This window comes from Aethalodelphis obliquidens, unplaced genomic scaffold (genome assembly GCF_003676395.1).
Source record: "Aethalodelphis obliquidens isolate GAN/ISIS:26980383/991018 unplaced genomic scaffold, ASM367639v1 scaffold12, whole genome shotgun sequence".
Taxonomy (NCBI): Eukaryota; Metazoa; Chordata; class Mammalia; order Artiodactyla; family Delphinidae; genus Aethalodelphis; species Aethalodelphis obliquidens.
Genome location: NW_020837956.1, coordinates 41893335 through 41916195, shown reverse-complemented (window position 1 = coordinate 41916195; position 22861 = coordinate 41893335). Strand labels below are relative to the sequence as shown.

Below are 22861 nucleotides of genomic sequence, written 5' to 3'. Positions count from 1 at the left end.
AACGGGGAGGCAGGGCAGATCTCACGAAGAGGCAAAGACTGCCTGACTGGTTCTGTGACGACCTAGCAGGTAAATTATGTGCTAATCACTTACCCACTAATTGTGCACCTTAATTTTTCTATGTGGAAAGGACAATGTAAGCCTCACTTCAGCCTGTAGACGTTAAAATGGAGCCACGCGCATCATTTTGACTTTCAAAGACCCACACTCAACGCAGGGCAGGCACGTACTCAGCGGTTACTAATTTTCTGAGTTGAGTTAACGCCATTTTCAGCTGCAGGCCTTTGTTGAATGCCCAGTGGGTGCGAGGCTGGACACCAGAGGCTCCCTGGAGGAGACCCTCCAGAGCCAAGGGCACAGACAAGGTCAGTCAGAGCAAGTTGCTCGACGCTGAGCATGGCTTTGCTTCTGCAATCTCATCGGGGCCCCCCACCCAATGTGAGCCATTTCTAGAACAGGATCCAAGGAGAGACTTCACACTGCAGGTGCGTGGCATCCCCATTTACCTCTCTGAGGATGATTCACATTTTAAATGGACACTTGAATCAAGGATGTTTAAACCGCAAGAATGAGCTCATGGGGTAGTCGGTGCCAACGGAGGCTTTGTCCCTATCCAAGACACCTCCAGAGAAAGCTCACGATTTGAAATCAATCAAGAAACCAGAAATCAAGACCACCTTTGCTCCTTGCTGGTCTGGAAGAGGGTGTGGGAGCCTGTGAGACTATCCTGCATGTCCCCAGGTGAGACTGGACGTGTCCTGTCCCAGAGAGAGAATTACCGCACAGAGCCTCTGGTGCGAGTCCCAGCTTAGCTGCTGCCCTGTAATTGGCTCTTGGGGAAATCACTGGAACTGTCCAGCTTCATAAAGTTCATATGGAAAATAGCAATAAGAGCCCCTCTCTTTGCTGTAAAGCTGTTGTGAGAGTTTAAGATGGTGACGCATGTAATAGCCCTTGGCCAGCACTGCGTCCCCAGGCAACTGCAGGCTGAGGGCACCCTGCTGACCACTGGCCATGCTTATTGGGCTGCGGACTCTTCCTAATCTTGTGCACAGATGTGTGCCTTGAACCTGCCTCTCCAACCTGGAGCTCAGAGGAGGGACAGCACACAGGTCAGGAGACTCCAGACCTTCCGATTTTCATGCTTCTGAAGATGTGGTGTTTGGCTGGGAACTATTTTCTTTCTATCATCTTCCTTCAGGATGCTGGAACAGAAATATTTCAAAGAGGAAATAAAATGCAGCAGAACGTTTCCTTTGGTGATGAAATGCAGTGCCCGTGGGATTTTCTGGGGCTCACACCCAGTCACTCATTATGGCAGCTTTTATCAAGCTGACTTGGTATAGAATCTCCCTGAAAATTATTTGAAAAATACTTAGAAATTCTGTGTCTGGGTTGGAAGGCCAGGGTCCAGCAGTGTTCTCATGCCTAGGACGTCACAGAGCGGCATGGCTTTGGGGCTGTGGACAGGAATGACTCAGGAGTCCCCCCACCAGCACCACCCAAGGGCTGTCATTAAGCTCCGTGGAGATGTGGATTCTTTCGGATGAGACAGAACTGCTGATTCTGGATGGTTTGCTTAGGAAACCAGCTGTGTCCAAGGCCTGCCTTCTGCAGAGGTCAAACTCCCTGTGACAGTCCCTGTGGTATTTGGAGCAGAAGTGGCCCATGCTGTGGCCGTCAGGAGGATCCTCTTCCGGGGAGATTGAGGGCAGCTCAGCGGTCAGGCCGACATGAGACTTTCGCTGGAGGCCAGGGGGCCCCACAAGGTCCAGAGTCTGCCCATGGAAGGGCCTCTTTCCTGGAAGAAACACGTGAGTCCAGTCTGTCAGTAACCAGTGCCTAGCTGGCAACTGACCAGCAGGGTGGTCACTTGGGGACACAGAGGCTCCCCTCGACCACAGGGCATTGTCCTTACCGGCCTCCCCAGATGCTGGAGCCTGCAGAATGGCTGCCTGCAGCTGTGCAGAGAAGAAGAGCCCGGAGAGAAGTTAACCTCCCCATCACTGGACATTTGTTAGAAATGTAGAGTCCCAGACCCCAGCCCAGAAGTACCGCATGACGACCTGCTTTCAGACCACATCCCAGGAGATCACACCAAAGCCTGGGCTGTGCTGGCCTGGACGTGCTGCTTGCCCTTTCTCTGCAAAGGCCTGGGTGGATTAGGGATTTGATTTGCCTTTTGGTTTCTCTAGTTCTCTGTCCAGGTTTTAAACAAATGAGTGCCATTTTCCTATTTTAAACCAGTGTCACCTCAATGGAAAGTTCACCCCGCACTGCCCTGGATTCTGAGGGTGTGTGGGAGGAGGTGGGGAAGTATCTCTATTTCCCCTTCTGCTCGGATATTACATGCACCTCGGAGGTCTGAAATACCTCGACCACCCCTGTGAAAATGGCAGGGACTGAGCTACAGCACCTGGCGCTAGACTGGCATTTCATTCTTCAGACGCTCAGCCCGAGAGCTGGGGGGCTTCCAGACGGAAGGGGCGGCTGCTCCTCATGCCGAGGAGAAGGGTGGGTCTGGGCTGCTGCCCCCTGGCAGCAGGCTGCTCTTGCCTGATCCCTGGACCAGGAGCTGGGCACTCAGAGCACTGAGAACAGCAGACTTGTGCAGAAAGAGGGCTGTGCCTGGGCAGGTGGCCATAACCTTTCTTCTTAGAAGAAGGTGAGAGGCTGATATTGAGCCAAATTCAGAGGCTTCTCTCTTCCAAACCCCACACGCAGGGACAGACACCATTTCAAAGCTGCAACCCTGAGGGCATCCCCACCTCCCCAGTACAACCTGCTCTTTCCCCAAAAAGCCAACCCCATCTTCCTCCCAAGACTGGCTTCTGAGGGCCGAGCCCTTGACAGAGCCAGCATGTCACCTTGGAGACTCTCCATCCCGGGTGTGAATCCCAGTTTGGAAACTGACCTGTTGTGTGTGCTCATAGGAGTAGTTCAACTTCTCCGAGCTATCATCTTCCCTCTCCTATTTCATTTGTCAAAAAAACCCCATAAGCTATCACCTGTAAGGCAGTGCGGAGGGCTCACTGAGACGGCACCAGGATCTATAGCAGAGGCCTTTCACGTATGTGTCTGAGAGAGTCTTGTGTTCACCGCCTCCCTTCTCATCCCTTCTCCAGAATATTAGTCATCTCGGTGCAAAACAAATGTCAGAGACAGACAGCTTAAACAAGAGCCAACTGTGGTCTCAGGTTCTGGGAACTGGGTGTCTGCAGGGTTGGTTTCTTGGAGGCCTTTCTCCTTGGCTTGCAGACGGCTGCCTTCTTGCTGTGTCCTCACCTGGCCTTTTCTCTGCATGTGCATCCCTGGTATCTGTGTGTCCAAATTTCCTTTTCTTATAAGGACTCCAGTCAAATTGGATTAGTGCCCACCTTAATGACCTTATTATAACTAATCACTGCTGTCAAAGTTCTATCTCTAAATACAGTCTCATACATCCTCAGGTACTGGGAGTTAGGACTTCAACACATGAATTTTGGGGGATGCACAATGCAGCCCATGACATCCAACTCTCCAGGCTCTCCCTTGTCCTGGTCCCTCTTGAATTCCTGCTCGTTTGCAGATAATCTTTGGACATCATATTAACCTCCCCTACAAAAATTGCCTATAAATCTTGTCTGGATTTCCTCTTTAGAAACCTTTTACCAAACTGCAGCCAGAATAACATTCTCCATTATTTTTTCACCATAATAAATCAAAGTTAAAGCACCTGTACACCCATCTGCCCATTCATTGGCTCATTCTCTGGCAGTCTTGCTCTGAGAACCATCCAAGAGCCCAGCCTTGCACCAGCCATTAAGGAGACCTCAAGGTGAACAGGACAAATCATGGAACCTCTTCAACGTGTAAGAGGATGCTTCTTCCCATGGAAAAAGAAAAGCTTTGATTAGTGAGCTCTCATGCCCCTTCCAGCTTGAAAGCTCTATAACACTTCCATTATCCTCATCAAAAAGCATCAGAAGAGCATCCTCATCAAAAGGACCCCTAACACCGGGAGCTGTGCTCTGCCCGGTAGAGAATGCTGCATGTCTCCTTTCTGCCTGCAGGGAGCTTAAAATTGGAGACGGGTGGTTAGTCCCCACAGGCAGGTAACTTTAAGGTAACACACGAATGATAGAATTGTAAGGTTTCACGCTAGCCGGGGTCCTACTGTTACACTCTGGCAGCAGTCATGGACCCCTGGTAGAGTGGCCCTGCTCTAACCTGTCTCGTCTACCATCTTGTCTCTTACTTGCAACCACGCTGTCTGAAAGGTACTTTTACAGCCACGAGTTAAGGTGAGGAAGCTGAGAAATGCACCCAAAAGATTTACGCAGCCAGAGAGTGTCGGCCAGGATTCAGCACCAGACGCTGGACAGCTCCCCAGGAGCCCTGCCTTGGGGCAGAGGGACATCTGCAGAAAGGCCAGTGTAAACCAGATGCTCTGGGAGCTCAGCCATGGGGACATCCCTTTGCAGGCAGAGTGCTTTGTTTCCCTGAATCAATTACAATGAAGGTAGCACTCTAACCCTTGTTGCACTGAGAATTTGAAAGCTGAAGTGCTGTTCTTTGGTCAATTCACTTGAATCTCCAACGAGTGAATGAATGAATTTAATAAGCGTTCATCAGAAACACGAACAGATGGGTGTCCCCTGAGGATCACAGGCCCTGTGAACCCAGAGATGTGTTCTATTTCCATGCCCCACCCCCCCAGGAAGATAAAGCTACATGATCCTCCAAGCTCTACATAAACTCCCTTCCTCCCGTACCTCTAATGTAAACTTTTGATATGATTATTCTATTCCAACTAAATTACAGTCACTTGGGCACACATCCTGTCCTAACCCCAGCCCCAGCTCCTCCCTCACCCCGTGAGATGGAGAGACACTTGAGCAACAGGCTTGCAAACCCACTACTGTTTCTTAGCCACCCCCCAACCCTGAACACACGTACACACGGCACCCAACCCGCAGACGAACACATAACAGCTCTGTAATGCATGTCTGTGGCATGGAAGATAGATTTTGACTCTTAAAGAAACAAACTGTCACATGAAAAATTATTAACAGCAGGAGTAGTAGAGAAGGGAGGCTGCTGGACATGATCCATGAGCTAAAAAGAGTGTGAAAGGGGATAGGGAGATGGAGAAGAGGGAGAGACAGGCTGGGGTGGGGGGAGATGGAGAGAGAGAGAGAGGAAGAGGAGAGGGAGGGGGGGAGGAACAGAAGAAAAAGGGAAGGAAGGAAGGAGAGAGGGAGAGACAGGCTGGGGTGGGGGTAGATGGAGAGAGAGAGAGAGAGGAAGAGGAGGGGGGAGGAACAGAGGAAAGAGGGAAGGAAGGAAGGAGAGAGGGAGAGAGAGATGGAGAAAGAGATTTGCTCAAGGTTGCAGTCATGGAGAAAAAAAACACACCATGTTGAGGAATCTTGATTTATAAAATTGAGTTTTTATGAATGAATTTCTTTGCTTTTAATCTCACACAGTTTAAAATACAATATGAACTCAGGTATAGCAATTTTTAAAGATAAAAGTAGAGCTGAAATCAGGAAGTGGAGCTGCCATTTCAGGCTACATCAGAGAGAATTGAGCACTTTCATTCCCCATCAGATCAGTCTGTACCCACCTCACTTGGCCTGCAGGAGTGCCCCTCTCTCTGTCTCTGTCTCTCTTTCTCCCTCTCTCTCTCTCTCTCATACACACACACACACACACACACACACACACACACACACACACACACACACAGAGACACTCCCTATCCCCAGCTCAGCGCCCCCATCTCTCTGCTGTTTGCATCCCTCGCGGCCCGGCTCCGCAGTGGGTGCAGGAGGAAGATTTATAGGGGCTGCAGCTTTGCTCCTGCCTCTCAGACACAGGCTCGTCCCACACAAAGCTCCTTTATATGGGGTTGTTAGCTCTGCTCCACTGCCTTGGGAGGCTACATATTTCTAATCTTTGTTGTTTTTAATGCTATGCTTCATCCCTGGGCTTCTGGCTCCAACCATATTCTGACCCCAGAATACCAACAGCAGTAAAGCCACTGCCATTTGTCACCCCCATGCTGAGCGCCTGGGGTTCTTAAATTAAAAAGCGTGGGAGGGAGCAGATCTCAGAGCTCTCTCTCTCAGCCCGAGAACAGTCTGCAAATGCAGGACGCTGGCACACTCTGACCTCTGACCGAGCACCATGCCTGGTGCACAGCATTCCCAGGTTTTAACAAAAGAAATGTACCTGTACCTGTGCTGGATGCTGCACAGGTGGGCAAGATCAGAATGTGCTTACAAGGCTTCTCTTCTCTAAGGGAAGCCATACACACGCAGGAGAGGAAAGTGCCTGATGACGGAGCAGCAGGGAACCCAGCACCGCCCTGAAATCCAGATCCCTTCCCGCCTGCATGCCCTGTGCTGTGCAGCCCCCAGGCCACGTGACAGCAGCCAGGGAAGGGGTCCGACGGCGACGGATGCCCCATCTCTGCAAACAGTGCTCCCCGCAGGCCACCAGGACCTTGGCGATCACACTTCTGCTGAGTCTTATTTCCCCTCCCCTCTAAGTCTTCTGAGTGAGGGCGTGAGGAGACACAGTGAGCGGGTCTTCAGAAGCGCTGAGCTTGTGAAGGACAGGCTTTTGCATGGGGACCGATACCAACATGGCCGTGCCATTGAACACGCCCCAAGCAGTCCCACAGCACGTTCACAGGCGCTGGCCCCCCGAGCCCCGCTGCCACTCTGCAAAACAGATTTCCAAACACACATTTTGCCCCGTTTTGCAGATGAGAAAAGGGCCCAGAGAAGATGGACGGTTTCCCACCCCACTGTAGCCAATGTGTGATGGAGCCATCAGCCCAGAGCCTACAACTCATGGTCCTACATTCACCCTTGTGGGCGGGTTTCTTTCCTGCGTAAGGACTGAGGCATATTTCAGCTTGACACCCTGAGGCAATCAAGTCGAACAGCCCTTGTAACAGCGGATATTCCCCTTCCTGGTCTGGGTATATAGGTCAGGGCCAAGTTCCGGGTGCAGCAGAAGGCCCCCACTTGGACTGATTCCGTGAACCCAGACAGAGCTCCATTCCTCCACCAAAGCCTCTCCCACCAGCTCCACTGATTGCGGTCATGTATCATTCATCCTTTAGGGTTAAGGTTTTCAAGTGCAGAGACCCCTGGGAAGGTGTGCATCCTGGGAACAGGTTTCCATCAGGCAGGGAGACCGTGTCTGCAGAGGACATCCAGAAATACAGGGCGACGCCCACCTGGCCATCGTGCTGAGGTTGAAGTGATTTCTTGTGTCATAACCCAAATGCAACACACGCTGTTCTGGACATTGTGCTCTTGCTTCCTAGCTTCAGTTGACAAGGAAAGACGGTTCTTCCGTTTAATGACTTTTGCATGTCAACCTGCTTGTCCCTCAAGGACAGCATCTATTAGATATTTTTAGAAGGTACAGCCTCACTATGGGGCTGTGTCTGCTGAGTGACTATTAAATCCTGTCTGGTAACAAAACACTGCAGGTGGATTACAAACCACTATTTTCTAAACCATCGCAATAGCCTTTTCAAATAGCTTTACTGGCAAATTCTATCAAAGATTTAAAGAAAAATGAATACCAATCCTTCTCAAACTCTACCAAAACTACAAGAGGAGGAAACACTTCCAAACTCATGTTACTAGCATTACCCTGACACCAAACCCTGGCCAATATCTCTCATGAACAATGATGCAAAAACCCTCAACAGAATATTAGCAAACTGAATTCAACAATATATTAACAGAATCATACACCATCATCAGTGGGATTTATTCCAAGAGTGCAAGGATGGTTCAACACTGCAAATCAATCCATATGACTCATCACATTAACAAAATGAAGGATAAAAATCAGATTGCATGAAGTTTCAAGTAACTGAAAAACCTGACTCTATGGCTTCATATTCTAAATTTCCTTGTGGGAGCTTGTTAGCACTACTTTGTTTGTAAATTTTTTAGGCCAGCAATACACTCAGGTGAAGTAAAGAATGAAGTGACAATTGAAAAAAAAAAAAAGACATTCACCTAATATTTAATGAATAGATGAACCTTTTGTGAACATGTCTTATGGGCAAATCTTGGGGTACAGAAAGACCTGTATCTCTCACAGCTCTCTCTCCTGTGGCTTCCAAAACCACACCCAGCTGCCCTCTGGAAAGCCACTGCCTCCTTCTTGCTAAATCAGAGGGTCTTGCTTTGGGGCCTCAAAATAAAACCCTTTCTTTGGCCTCCAAGGTATTCTATGATGTTAACTGTCCTCTGGCGTTTTCAGCAGTGGTTTCTTCAACGGCAGGTTTTCTCTTTTTGTCTCCGATTTGCTAAGCACAGGCACTGACTGAGGGGCAGCCCTGGGCTCCGTGTGGGGCTCCATAAACGCAGTCCTCTCAAGTGCTCCTTTTTCTCATGCCTCTGCAGAACGAGAGAAAGACTCTGAAGTCTCATCTGACCTTCATCTGACCTTGTATTCCTCCCTGCACCATCCTACCACCTGACATGGAGCATGTCCTCAGCTAAACACAGTCTCTCCTCACAGTGAGCCCTCTTCCTAGATCCCCCTGTCCCTCAATCTAAATACGGGCTGAGCACCCATAATTCAAAAATAAATAATCATTGCATTTAATTATACCCATATTGCATCCATCAAAATATCATTTACAGTATACAAGATGTTCTCATACGTATCCCCCTGTTTGATTTTTATGAAAACTCTTCAAGAAAGAGATGACTGATATTGTTCCAGTTTTACAAATGAGAACATCAACACCCAGGTACAAGGACATGGATTTAATTAGCGCTAGTTCTCCTCCCAGCTTGGTGTCTCATCCAGTCCTCTCAGCAATATCAGTGGAAGAGCTCGATCAAAGATTCCCTCTGGTCAAACGAGCCCTCTTCCCAGCTCAGATTCTAAACACATTGTGTCTCAAGAAAGACCCAAAGCGATGGACTGTGGTACGTGGTCCGCTGCCTCATGGTGGCTCAGGTGTGTAGTACAGCACATCAGCAAGACTAGTGAGGGAAAGAGTACTTCTTGCCACATCACCTGAGACACTCATTGCTTAATGAGAGGGTCTCGAGATGGAACACCCAGCTTCTCAGAGTGCATCACACTTTACCATGCATCACGTTTGCACGTCTCTTGGCTACTTGGCTGGGGTCATTGTCTCCTGATTCCTTTTACTGAAATAGAAATTCTTCTGAATTTTTGTTCACTGATGTTCACAACCTCTCCGAATTTATCTTCAAAGAGTGGCTGAGCCTCTGACTTGCATAGTTCTATGCTGAACTTGATGCCCCTGCTGTGAAACCAGATGAAGATGCAAGAGTTATTTATTTCAATCCTCTGCACCTTTCCTGTTCGCTGTCATTTTCTTGCTTTGTCATTTTACTTTCTTTCTCTTTTTTTGACTGGGAGTCAATGTAAAAGGAAAGTGCATGGAGGGGGTTGAGAGTTTTTCACTGTCTCGGGGATCCCAGGCACCTCACTTAACTTATGGGACCTCAGTTTCTTTAACTCTGTAGTGAAATCAGAGATAATAGATGCATTTCACATAATGCAGATTCCAAACAAGTGGTGGCATTATTGTTAGCGATTACTGTCATTATTCTCACCAGTGAGGTGGAGATAACAGAACTTTGGGCTCCCCAACATCTATGATCCAGGACTTGCCTGCTTTCATTTGGTGCTTATTTGAAACTTCAGGAACAATACCATAAATGAGTTTAAAAAAAGAAAAAACGTAGAAAAGTGGCTGCTTCTCCATGATGAATACAAGGAATTATATTACATTGAGCATTACCATTTCTAAGTGATTTTCCATATTAAATCATGTAATCCTCCCCACAACTCTGTGAGAAGATATTGATCTGATACTGTGTAGGAGATGGAGGGTTATTAGAGAGTTTGGTACTTGGTCAGGGTCAGGTAAACACTCTTCCAAGTTCATAGCTAATATGTCAGTAAAGAGTCTGAAGTTGCAAGTCACAGAAACTGACTTTGGCTTAACTGAGAAAAAAAAGGATGAATGAATGAAAGAACAGTGAATGAATAAATGAAGACTTTGGGGAGAATTCTGGGCTAACTCACAGAACTGAAGGGCGGTATTTCCAGTCCCAGGAGTCTGCAATGCAGGACCCTCTCACAAGAAGGTTTCACAACTCCTTCCATCTCTGAGTGGGTCTGTCCTGTTTTGAATTCCCAGGAGAGTCATTCTCTCATCTGTGTCCAGAGGACCAGTGAGAGTGGGCAGCCAGCTCTGTGTGTGCACCATGGTTGGGAAGAAGTGAGCTCAGGAGGGGTGCCAGGGCCCCTGGTGTTAAAGTGTTGTCTCTACAGCCCTAAGGTGAGAATGTGTATTTCAATTTACTCTAGTTGGATAGCTACTCTCCTTTAGATTTGCCCTTTCTTAACCAGAATTCAAAGTCTTTTAACCATAAAGAGGTGATAGGCATGAAGGGTTTAGAGCTAGCTCTCAGGGGAACCATCCACAAGAGAAGCATGGTGCATCTGTGGCCTCTGTTCCACCAGTGGGAAAGGAGTAACACTGCGCTGAGGCCTGGGACCAGCAGCTAAGCGCTCAGGGCTGCCTGCTGCCCTGGAGTGGGGGGGCTCATGTACAGAGTATCCCATAAGGACTCCCCAGATGTTGGCTCCTCCTGGCCCACTGCGTTGTCTGAAATTCTACCTGCAGTACTTCCTTGTTTAGGACAAGGCCCAGTCCCTTGCTGATAAACATGATCTTCCTGGAGGACTCTCAGCTATTAGTCCTGATTAGGAAGCACGGTCCTCTCCCCGTGACAGTGAGCAGAGGTGGGCTGGGCTGACGAGGGGCGTAGGACTGGCCGCCATGGCCCGAAGTCAGTGGAGAAAAACATGGACCGCACAGCAAAGACTTCATGAAGCAAAACACATTTCACTTGAACGAGTGTCTTCATTTTGATGTGATTCCATCCTGTGTTCTGCTGTGTCTAGGACCTTCTTTTTATGAAATAATAATGATCAGATGTGATAATGTTTTTAAAGCTACCAACTCAATGTCAGCCTTCCTCCCAGTGTATTTTTATGTGATTTTATTAGTTCCTTTAATATCAAAGTTTAGCAATGTCTGGCCTACGACATAGCCAAGGATGGAGAAGATGTAAATGACCATGAGTGCCTGGGTGGCCAGCAGAGATAGAGAGAGGGTCCCTCATGGGTCCCTCATGGGACCGTGGAGAGAGAGACCTTCCCAGTTGACAGTTTGTTTGAAACTCATTCAGGATAAGAGAATAAGGCCCAGGTTCATTTTGCCCCATCCACCAACCCAAACTTCACACAGTTATTCTTTCAAAGGGATCTTTGAATTCTTTTCCACTGAGCATCTTGGAAAGTTCATTTCCCTCACCACGCTGTCACTGAAGATGGGCCGTGGCAGAAATGGTGCACTCTGTGCTCGCCTCTGCCCTGGGCTGCTAATGATACCAGCTGCAGAGCTTCTTGAAATCTTCTCCAAAAGGAGAAATGCCTACCCATTGCCTGGCTTCTTTCGGATGAGGTCAGGCTGGCTCCTGGCCCAGCCCGCCCAGGCCAGGATCAAGGAGTGGGCCGCCCTGATCAGCATTGTGCCCCGGTGTCCAGCCAGAGCACAAGGTGGGTGGAAGTCATGGAAAGGCACCTCAGTCCCTGCTGCAGAGTAAGGCCTCCTTCCCTGACACCTGGCCACAGAGCTCTCCTCTCCCTCGGGGGCACAGGTGCTGTACCTCAGAGCCCCTGTGAGCCTGGAATACAGGACGTGTGCATGTGTGGACAGGTTAATGCCTGTCTGTGTGCATGTGCACACCTGCACTCGCCTGCTGGTGTCGTACAGCAGCAGCTCGCTGTGGAAGGAGCATCAAGGTCACTCTGTAAGGATGTGTCCTTCCAACCACATTTAGCCAGGGCCCACTTTGCAGCCTCCTCCAGCCTGGCAAGGACGCAGACGGCCACATGGCCGCCACAGCTGGTGGAGGATGGAGCTGCGGGCCTGCTGGTGGGAGCTGGCCGCCCACTCCCGTCTCAGGAATGCTTGGCCATCTCCTCGGGCTGTCAGTCCAGCCTGGGAGGGACCTCGGAGTCTTAGGAGCTGACTAACCGCCTAATTCATTTTTCATATGCTCTTTTTGGCTGGCACAGCAACTGACCGGTCCCAGGTTTGACCTGGTTAGAAGAGGAGGTCAGATGCCCCAAGGTTGCTTTCACACATAAGCGGTTTTTACAGCTCGGACTAATATGACAGTCAATTCAGTTTCAAAGCCAGATAAATTTGTTGAAATCTGTGTACACTGGTTCCTGGCACTACCAGCTAGCTGGGTCTTCAGACTGACTCTTTATTTTGACTTCTTTCTCTTTACGCTAACTTAGTTTGTCATATAGTAAGGTAGACACTCAGTAAAAGTTACAATAATTGTCAGTGACACCCAGAGCAAACTAACTTTTCTAGCCCTCGGTTTATTTTTTTTTAATTAGGGGATAATTTTTTAGTAATTTTATCAGTAAGAAAACAACAGCCAGCTTTTTTAAAATGATAAAAGGACAGTTGATATCCGGCAATGGACAGAAATCCAAGTTCCACTGGCTCAAGCAGGGAGAAATACATTGGCTTATGTCACTGGCAGGACGAGTGGGCAGCAGGTGGGACTCAGCAGTCGTCACAACTCAGCAGCTTTCTTTCCATCCCGAGCACTGGTGGGCTCTGACAGCCTTTCTGATTTGGCCCTATTCTCTCTTTCCCTCCTTGAAATGTGACCACTGCAACTCAAAAGCAAACCCCTAACGGCACTTGAGGCACACCACAGTGCTGCCACTTCCTGACAACAGGTCTCTCCCTTTTTAGAAAAGTTTAAACGACCTTATTATGGAACAATTGGCATAGAATGAGCCACACGATCGAGTCAAGTCCAGCACGTGCGTATACTTGTGAAGCCATGACCACAATCAGGGTACCCCACAGCCTCCTCCCCCACTGCTGTGCCCCCCTCGGCCCCTCGCCACTCCCTCCATCCCCGTCACCCATTCATCGGTCTTCTGTTAGTTTAGGGAAACTTGCATCTTTTGAGTTTCCTATAAATGGAATCTTCTGTCTGGCTTCTTCCATTCAGCATAATTACTTGGAGATAAAACCATGTGGTGTGTGTGTCAGTGGTTCGCACCTTTTCGTAGATGAGTAGTCCTCTGCTCCAGGCGTGTACACATTTCTGTCCATCTACTGATTGATCGATGTTTGGATTGTTTCCAGGGTTGGGCCATCACAGGTAAAGTTGCTATGAACATTCAGATGCAAATATATGTGGCGTGATACATATTCCCTTATCTCTTGGGAAAATACCAAGGAATAGAAGGTCTGGGTCATATATGTGGTGGATGTGTGCTTGACTTTTTAAGAAACTGACAAGCTCTTTCCTAAAGTGGCGGCAACTTTTCCCATCCCCCAGCAGTGCCGAGAGCCCCAGGCCCTCCAGCCCCTCACCGACACTCGGCCAGGTCAGTTTTTCTTTTAATTTTACACATTCTAATAGGTATGTAGTGGTATCTCATCGCGGTTTATTTTATGGGAAGCGCATTTTTAATGGACATTCATAGTTAGTGAGTGTGGATTATTTCTAAAAATGCAGTATATCGAACATTAGTGAAATCTTCCAAACATCTACCGTATTCCCCTCTATCACAGAATTTGGTGATCCTGTTGGAAAGAATTGTAAAGTCAGTGGGAGGTGTGTTTTCCATAATTTTCTTTGTTCATTTTATTTTAGATAATGCTTTAAATGCATGCCATGTCCCCCATTGTTCCTTGGGTAGAATTCTGTCTCAATAAAATTGATAAGAAATAAATATTGCAACATTTCTATCTAAACTTTATTAAAATGTGCAACATTTCTATTTAAACTTTATTAAAATCCGCAAAGATGATCTCCTGTAACACTGAATGTCATATTTCAGGGGATTTGCCCTGGATCGAAAGCACATTTGGAGAGAACACCAGATATTTTGAGTTCTAGACTGGAGGCCTCCAGAAACTCAAAATTATCGCCCTGTCGGTTGCAGCTTCCCCCCGCCAAGTGAGTCACGCTGTGCACCCTTCGTGACTCTCCCCTCTCCTCCTTCCCTCTGAACAGAGAATGTATCTCATTGCTTTGTCCCCAGGTGACTCCTAACTGTACAGAAACCTTAAACCTACGAACTCTTCGAGCCTCTACCTTCGTGTTCCATGGCTTCGCTCTCGCTTCCTCTGTCCAACTGAAGCACATTTTCCTCTGGTGTATTCGCAGGAGTCCCTGCAGGTTCCTTCTGTCCCATTTTCTTTGAACATGCGCTGCTGTTGGCCAAGGTATGGGGAAGTGTTTGAGCCAGGGGAGGGGGAGAGGCGCTTGCCGCAGAGTCGGTGGAGGCAAGCTGGGCTCCCTGCTGTCCTGTCATCCTGTCACCTGCCCCACATCCCTCTCTTCCCACCATCACCAGCCTGGCCCCTTTCCCATCACCCTCTGCTGTGTCAGCCAACAGGGAGCTGGAATCCTCTGAGGGTTATTTGCCTTTAGGACAACAAGGACATCACCCCCACTGAGGGTGAGTCAGGCACTAAAAACGCGCTCTGGGGAGAGAGGATTACGCAGTTTAATCTGGGTCTTGAACCACCCAATAACCCAAAGAGGCATGAGTTGTGCAGACCATTCGACAGATGAGATAACTGAGGCTTGAAGATTTCAAGTTATTTTTAAAAAGGTCATTCAGCCGGTGATGGTCACCCCGAGGCTCCAGGGCAGCCGAAACTCCTTCCCCGAAACCCATGGCCTTGACCAAGCTCCCCAGTGTCTGCAAAAGGAACGAGAGGCTGTAGAGCTGAATCCGGCGCCTACTGCTCGTCAGGCGCGCTGCCGTCACGGGGGCTTCGGGGCTGAGGGTGTGCGGCAGTGTTTCCCAGTGTGAACTGTCCCAGCCCCACACAATGTCCCCTGTGTTTATGTAGATGCAGATTCCCCTAAATTGCTCGGACCTTGAATCAACCTCTCTGTTGATGGGCCCAGAAATCTGCATTTTTGATGAAAACACCGGACGACCTTTATCTGTACTAGAATTTTAAAACTTCTAATGTAACTGATGGCCTCAGAAGCCGCGTCCCCCCAGCCCCGGCTCACTTGCAGGGGTGGCACTGGGGACCGAACGGCGCGGAGCTAACTTCTCCCAGATGAGCGAGCATTGACCGAAGAGCTGGCTTGGGCGATGTGGTTGGGAACCTCCTTCACCATCCACACTGGCAGGAATCACACCCTGGTCCTGCCTTCACAACCCAGGTCCAGAGGCGGCGCTTTCTTTCAAAGAGTGTGCTTTCCAGGCGGCACAGCTGGTCCTCAAGCCCCATAAACACGGTGACCAGAGAATCCTTGTGTTGGGATGAGGTACTTTGAGGGTATGTTGGGAAATTAGTAATCATTGCAGGGGACCCCAGGCATTACTTGGGGCTGTCTCAGCAAAGTAGGATCCACGGTCTGTTCTGCTATAACCTTTGTTTCAAAAATGCAGATTTGTTCCCGCACGATTGATAAATCAGGGAACAATCTGAGCCGTAATGTGGATTTCATGTTCGCTTATGCATGATTTCGTCCACAGGAAATGCAAGGCGAACCCAAGCTGTGCTCCTGGACCGAGCCAGGTGGGGACACACAGCCATGTGCACCCCACTGCCTGGCCGTCCCCACCCCGCCAGGTGTCGCAGATGTCCCATCGCATTCCAGGAGTCCTCCTCCCTCTGTAACCCCCAGTTGTCAAACCTCTGACAGCCTCTCCACGGGGCACTGCAGGTCTCTTTCAGGGAAAAGTATCTATTGCAGGATTCTCTTTCCTAGCCTCCACCAGGTGTGAAGCTATGCCCCTATTTTTATTAGGTTCCTTGTTATGTTTTCTTAATGTGTCACTGGTAAGGACTTTGCGCGTCATGTGTCTGATCTCATAAGCTCGGGGGACTTTACTGCAAGATTTTGCACATCGTGGTGACTTTTGGAATGAATACATTGCTCTACACACAACTCTGTCTGAGCAGAGCTTCCACACCCCATCTCCCTTCTGCTAGGCCCGGAGCAGAGACAAAGGAAAGAAGGCTGACAGGGAGCATGTCGTGGTGTCTGCAAACCTGCACTTGAAGAGCCTAGAGTTCCCTTGGTGCCCAGATGACCCTGTACTGTAATAGTACGACGGCACGATGATTTATATCCTTCTTCTTTCCAGAGAACATTCATGGTAGGAGTCATCTAGGCCATGTGGAGAACAAGGTTGGGGCCAGTGGGTCTGACATGAAATTAGCACCCTCTGGGTTTGGGGCAGACTGGCCGTGCCCTGCCAGCCCTCCTGGAAACACTGTCAGGTTCCATCTCATCAGGGAGGCCTGGTGCCAGGTCTGTCGGGGTGCAGGAGCTGTGCACCTCATGTGGGTGGTGAATATGTGTGGAGTCTCTGATTCCTCAGACCCACCGGCCACCGCAGGTCACAGGCACAGCCCTGTCCTGAGCAAGCCCTCCCTCCTGCGCCTGCAGAGGATGCGATTGAGGCTCCAGCAAGGTCCCTGAGTTGCAGATGGATGGCGTCTGTGGGTCATCACTAGGAAGCCGTCCACCGTGGAGGAGAGCGGCTAGAGCATCCGCAGTTGTGCGGTGAGGATGCCCCTGGGAGCACTGTAGCGGGGCGGGTCCCCGAGCGTCAAGCCCAGTCACATTAGCTCCCCTCTGTCTCTCCCTCTTTCTCTCTCATGAGCTCTGGCTACATTTCTAAGATCTTTTATAGTATCCTCAAGTGTCACCCCATTTACCTACTGGAACTCCTGGTGAATGTCTCATGAATCCCTTGGTGAGGAATGCCCAGCACTGGTTGGAGGACTGAGGAAGGTTCAGAGCAGAGAAGGAAAAGGGAATTGGAGGGGTCCCAGAGTCCCCCGCGAGTGGGAGGAGACATGGCTGCTACACTCACCCCGGGCAGACAGGAGCTGTGCTTGGCACCTGCGACCGTCACCTCCTTCCATTTTTAGAGGGACCTGTCAAGCAGGGATGATTATCTGCGATCTACAGTTGAGGAGACTCAAGTCTGTGAAATTTAAATAATTAATTTGCCCAGGATCATGAATATTGAGCGGGGAGCTCCTCTGCTTAGCTCCAGAGCCCTCATGGCTCTCCTTCCCTCTGCCACCTTGGAGAGAGGGCCTGGGAAGGAGGAGGGTGGCAGAGGTCGGCTCACAAAGCTTGGCTCAGGGATGCAGCCAGCTGCGTGAGCACCTTGTAGACGGCGTGACCTGGTGGGGATGTGTCAGAGGAAGCCTGAGGCTGGCAGTGCTGGAAGCCCTGGCCTCCTGAGACCAGCTCCTGGGACCAGCTCCTGGGCTCGCCCTGTCTGCCTTCCACCTGCCTGGGAGGACGCCTCTGTGGATGCCCACCTCTACCAGGCAGAGGGCCACCCCGGCAATCGGAGTGACCCGATTTAATGTCTTAGATTTAGCTCTAACTGTGGACAGAAAACAGGACCAGGCAATTGCATTTCATGGTGCCAGGAACGCCAACACCAAATGTCTTCCTCTCCGCAGCCAGCCCTCCTGCCTGACATCCTAGTATTATACATTGATGCCTTGGTGTTGCGGGATCGTCTACTGCAAACATCCTTCACCTGCTGCTACTGTTAACACAAACTGATTCAGCCAGACGTGTTCTGAGGTCTTGTCCAAAATAGCTACATGCTGAGATGCAGCGCACACCCCTGTGGACGTCGGAGGAGACGCCAAGGACGGGGAAGTCTCAAGACCACTTGGGGCTCAGGGTCAGGCTGGTGCCACCGTAGGGAAAATGAAAGGGCTTTGGACAAAGGTGGGGAGGAAAGGAGAGGGTCACCGGACTGGGAGAGATGCGCAGAGAACGAACGGTGTCGTTTTTAGATCAGCGAGTATTTGCCAAGACCAAGGAGGAGGAGAAAGTGGCAGCAGAGAACAGTTAGCAGGCCTTCCAAACTGTCACCACAACCTCCCCACGGGAGCCCCGTCGGGAAGGAGGTCTTCCTTGGGGCCGGAGGACTAGATGACCTCTGGGTTCCCTTTCAGGATCTATGGGGCTCACTGCTCAGGGTCCAGAGGGGGACCCAACCCACACGTCTGAGATACCATCCTTTATTCCACTGTCATAAGGGGATATGTTGACTACTTCCATTGTGTTTGACAGAAAAGTTGGCGTTCTAAGGACTAAACAACGCACAGGTTTCTCCCCATAAAAGGAGCCAGGGGTCCAGGGCTGGGGATGGGCAGTTGCGAGGGGCAGGTGCATGGCCCTCCCGTCCCTGCACTACCATGACGCATGCTTCAGGTCCCAGGCGGCAGCCTGAAAGGTCCTTCGCCCATTCTACTCACATTCTAGAAGGCAGGGAAGGGGGGAGGAGAGGGGAGGTCTCCCTCTCTTTGAGGACACTTCCAGGCACCAGACACAGCCCTCTGCTTACATTTCTAGGCCCAAACCTAATCCCTTGGACACACCTGGCTGCACAGACGGTGAGGAAGTCAGGTCCCTCACACTCGGGCACATGCCCCAGGTGGCCCTGGAGCCGCGGCTCTCGCGCCATGAGACCCTGAACTCTCTGGACCAGAGATGCGGCTGAGCCCCTTTGTGTATTTTTCTTCAAACACAAATTCCAGGGCACCTGCTTGGGACTCAGCTCATAAATGAAAGTTCGATAAGCAAATCCATTAATCACCAAGGGCCTTTTGACTGGCAGGTCACCACGCTGTGATTCTTGTGACCGTGTTTCTACTTCGATTCTCTTTATCCCCCGGCTTTGCTCCTTCCCAAGAAGCAGATTGAAAACTCACCGAATTCCTCCAGCTGTCAGCCCTCGCGCCCAGCCTCTGGATCTCACGGACGTGGCTACCATGATCCCACACAGGCCTTCCACTGAAAGCTTGCTGGGAACCCTTCCCTCAGACGCTGCTTTTCCTGGGGGAAGATGGGGCTGCCACACGCGCAGCACAAGCAACGACCCTGCCACCCGGCCCTGCAGCGCATCCTGGCTCCACCCTGCGCCTGTTGGTCCCCAGCACCCCCGCACCACAGGAGGGTGGGGAGGCGGGGAAGCTGGGGCCCGGGGGGACGAGCAGGGCTCTCCGCTGAGCAGTTCGGCAGCCTCCCCCAGTGAGCCTCTGTCTCAGGGGGCGGGGCAGCTCCGTCCCTTCAGGACAAAGGTGGCGGTGGAGCAACTACCACCCACCCCAAGTTCCCAGAAGATGACCTGGAGCTTTGGAGAATCCAGGGTGTCCCTGGGTATGCTGGGCCAGACCTCAAGTGCAGGTGCCACTCCAGGAGGCCGTCCCTCTGCAGGGGTCACTCGCTAGAAGCACCGGGTCCAGAGGGGCCTCCTGTCCCACCCGGGCCGCTCCAGTCATGGCCAGACGCCTGCCCTGGGCCCGTGTCCTGCACCCACCAGCCCCAGTGCCCTCCTGGACACAAACAGCCCCGCTGTGAGCCAGCTCAGGGGCAAGGGGCACGGGTGTCCTCCCCTCACTCCCTCTTGTTTCCCAGGCCCTCTTGTAATGCCTGGAGCACAAAGCACGGAGCCTCCCCAAGCTGGCAGAAAGTCCCGCTAACACGCCTGATGGGTCCTGGGTACCATCTGTGTAAGGTTTATCTCTGGGTCACAGACACATGGAAGCGTCTGCTTCCTGTAGTTTGAATACAAGACACAGGTAACACCTCTCATCAGCAGAGAGAGTCCTGTGTCTCCAAGACAACCGGACACCTCACTCCCGGGGAGGAAGCTGCCACGGCCTGCTCAGCCTCTTCTGCGGAGGTGGCCAGGGACCCCACGTCCTCCAGGGCAACCAGCAAAGGAAAGGCACCCATGACACGAGCCCAGAAACACGGGGCCCAGCATGAGGCCCTGCGCAGGGCCAGGGTTCACGGCAGACGCTGTCTCGAATGTGAAGGTAACAAGCAAGGGAAGGCCTCTGTGGATTAACAAGTGGGCCGGGGTGACAGCTAAGAGGAGGCCAGACGCAGGGGTTCGGGATGAATTTCCTGCCACCTTGGAGGGCGTATGTGACCTCCTGGTGCCTCACACACCCATCTGTACAAAGGGGGGAGTATGGCCCCTGTCTAGGATTAAATGAGCGAGTGCCCCTTGGTGGCTCAGAACCGCACTGGGCCTGTGGGATGGGCTGGCTAAGCCCAGTGACAGGTGGTCTATGGAGGCCCAAGGAGGAGATGCAGTCTCTGCCTTTTGGCAGGAGCTGTTCTAAACACCCTTGAGACTGGGTCTGGGTTCCTGCATGTGGCTGTACGGGCCATGCACTGCACGAACTAGACACGGCGACTCCACGTCTAGGCAAATCTAGCCTGGATTCTGGTGCACGTGGATAAGTCTGCTTGGCCAGGCGATGCACCCAGCCTCCAGGACCCTGTGAAGAGGCTTTGGGTGCTGGGTGTGGGGCTGGATGCTGGAGAACAGGGGCTCCCAGGAGCCTGTGATGAGAGCAGGTTTGGAAGCTGGGATTGGGGGGAGGGATGACAAATGATACCTCTGCCTGGGGCCAAGGATGGGAGGGAAGGGGGCTGGGGTGCGGGGCGGGGCCCATCAGAGCCTGGAGCTCTCCTTTGAAAATTTCTCCACTTTGCCTTGGGCTGGGCTGATCCTAGAGACAGAGAGAGAACAGTCGTCTGGGGCATGGCAGGTATCCCATGTCTGGGCCTCTCCAACAGGCTCCCAGCCGGCTCCGAGCCCTGGAGGCCCAGCCCAGGTGGCGCCCAGCCCCATCCAGGCCCCGACTACTTACCATGCAGGCTCCCTTTGTGCAGGAAGGCGGCGCTGGCCCCATCCAGGCCCTGTCTCTCTCCTCATTGCCTCTCTGCCACCAGCTGCAACCGTAGCCCCCCACCAAAGAGAGGTTCACTGTTTTCTCCCAAAGAAAAGAACAGCATTGCCACCCATAGCAAATTAAAATGAAGTGCAAAGACATTTCCGGGTCAGCCAAGCACAGCGGGTCATCAGTTCTCTGTTGCTCTCAGCACGAGAAGACATTTCTCAGCTGGTACATTCTGGTCCCTGGGAAGTGCTCTGAGGATGAAATCCCGGGATTTGTGCGCTTGTGTTTTTAGAGCATTTTATAATGCAATTCAGGGTTGTGCAGAGCCCCCGTGTGCAGAGCCCCCTGTGTGCAGAGCCCCTCTGTCCCACCACACCCACGGGGATGTGTGTTCTGGGTCCTCCCCCCTCCTGCCCCCTCCAGTGCACCCTCTCTGGATAGAAACCGCATCCCACCTGGACACATGAGGCTCCACAGCCCAGCAGGACGGTCACTTGTGCACAGACCACCATCCCATTCCCTCGTGAGCAGGATGAGGGGAGGGATGGAGCAGACACGAAGGACACTGCAAGCCCAGCAAAGAGGCTGAGAACCCTGCCCCTCCAGGCAGCAGACAGAGATACAGCAGGGTCCCGAATCTCAGTCAGGTCCCGGGGGCCCAGCGTGAGGGCAGCGCTGCTTGTGCTGCGCCCTCCTGTCCCCCGGCCAGGGCACAGCCTGTCAGAGCACTTACACTCCTCGTGTGATGCATGCCCTGCCCTGGCGGGTTCCCGTGGAAGCCCTAACCCAATGTGACAGCATTTGGACGTGGAGCCTTTGGAGGGGAGGCACCTCAGGTTAGATGAGGCCATGATGAGGGCAGGGTCCTCATGGAGAGATCGGCGCCCCTGTAAGAAGAGGGGACACCAGGGAACTCTCTCGGCCATGTGAGGACACAGGGAGAAGGCCGCCAGGAAGGGCCTCCCCAGGACGGGGTCAGCCGGCACCCTGGCCCCGGGCAGCGGCGTCCAGAGCTGTGAGGAGAAACCTCTCTGCTGAAGCCCTGACTGTGATGCTCCCAGATGGCACCGGAGCCCACTGAGTGCCCACTGGCTGTGGAGGCAGAGGCAGCCCTCCTGGGAGGGCTGCAGGAGGGCTTCCTGGAGGGGGCAGCGAGCAGGCTCTTGGAGAGAAGAGGGAGCCTGTCGGCCAGAGGAAGCCATTCCTCATCACAGAGGCAGCATTTGCAAACGTCCAGACCCAGGGACAGCATTGGGGTAGGAGAGGCCGAGCGAGGCCGGGGCAAGGCTGGACACCCCCCTTGCGATCTGTGCCCACCTGTGGTCACTGGGGCTTTGCCAGCACCATCGGGGCACAGGGCCTGATGAAGCCCGCTCTCACTCTGTGGGGGCTGAGGGCTGCAGACAGAAGCAGGACCTCGAGGGATGCAGTCGCACCTAGGGTGGGTCGAGTCTCTAGCCCCGAGGCTCCCACGCCAGAGGCAGCTCCACAGGAAAGAAGGGGGCTCGCATCACAGCTTTCAAAAGGAGATTTTTTTTAAAGCTTACAATGAGTTAGAAAAAAATGTTCTCACTTAGACATTGAAAAACCAAACAACCCAATTAAAAATTGGGCAGAAGACCTGAGTAGACATTTTTCCAAAGAAGACATACAATGGCCAACAGGAACATAAAAAGATGATCAGCATCACTAATTGTGGGGAAAATGCAAATCAAAACCACAATGAGATACCACCTCACACCTGTCAGAATGGCCTTCATCAAAAAGTCTAAAAATAACAAGTGTTAGTAAGGACACAGAGAAAAGGGAACCTCTGTGCACTGGTAGTGAGATTGTAAATTGGTGCAGCCACTGTGGAAAACAGGCTGGAGATTCCTCGCAAAGTTAAGAGTAGAACTACCATATGATCCAGCAATTCCACCTCTGGATGTTTATCTGAAGGAAACAAAAACACTAATTCAAAAAGATGTATGCACCCCTATGTTCAGTGCAGTGTTATTTACAGCCGCCCAGATATGGGAGAGACCT

At 51.4% G+C, this 22861-nt stretch overlaps 1 long non-coding RNA gene across 1 annotated transcript; it reads right to left on the bottom strand.

Annotated features, from left to right (window-relative positions):
• Positions 1-9477: 9477 nt before the first annotated feature.
• LOC113624163 (uncharacterized) lies at positions 9478-22611 on the bottom strand. Its single transcript, XR_003434251.1, has 3 exons — positions 22413-22611; positions 13665-13666; positions 9478-9490 (listed from the first exon to the last, which is right to left on the bottom strand). It is a non-coding gene; the product is annotated as an uncharacterized LOC113624163 (long non-coding RNA).
• Positions 22612-22861: the final 250 nt, after the last annotated feature.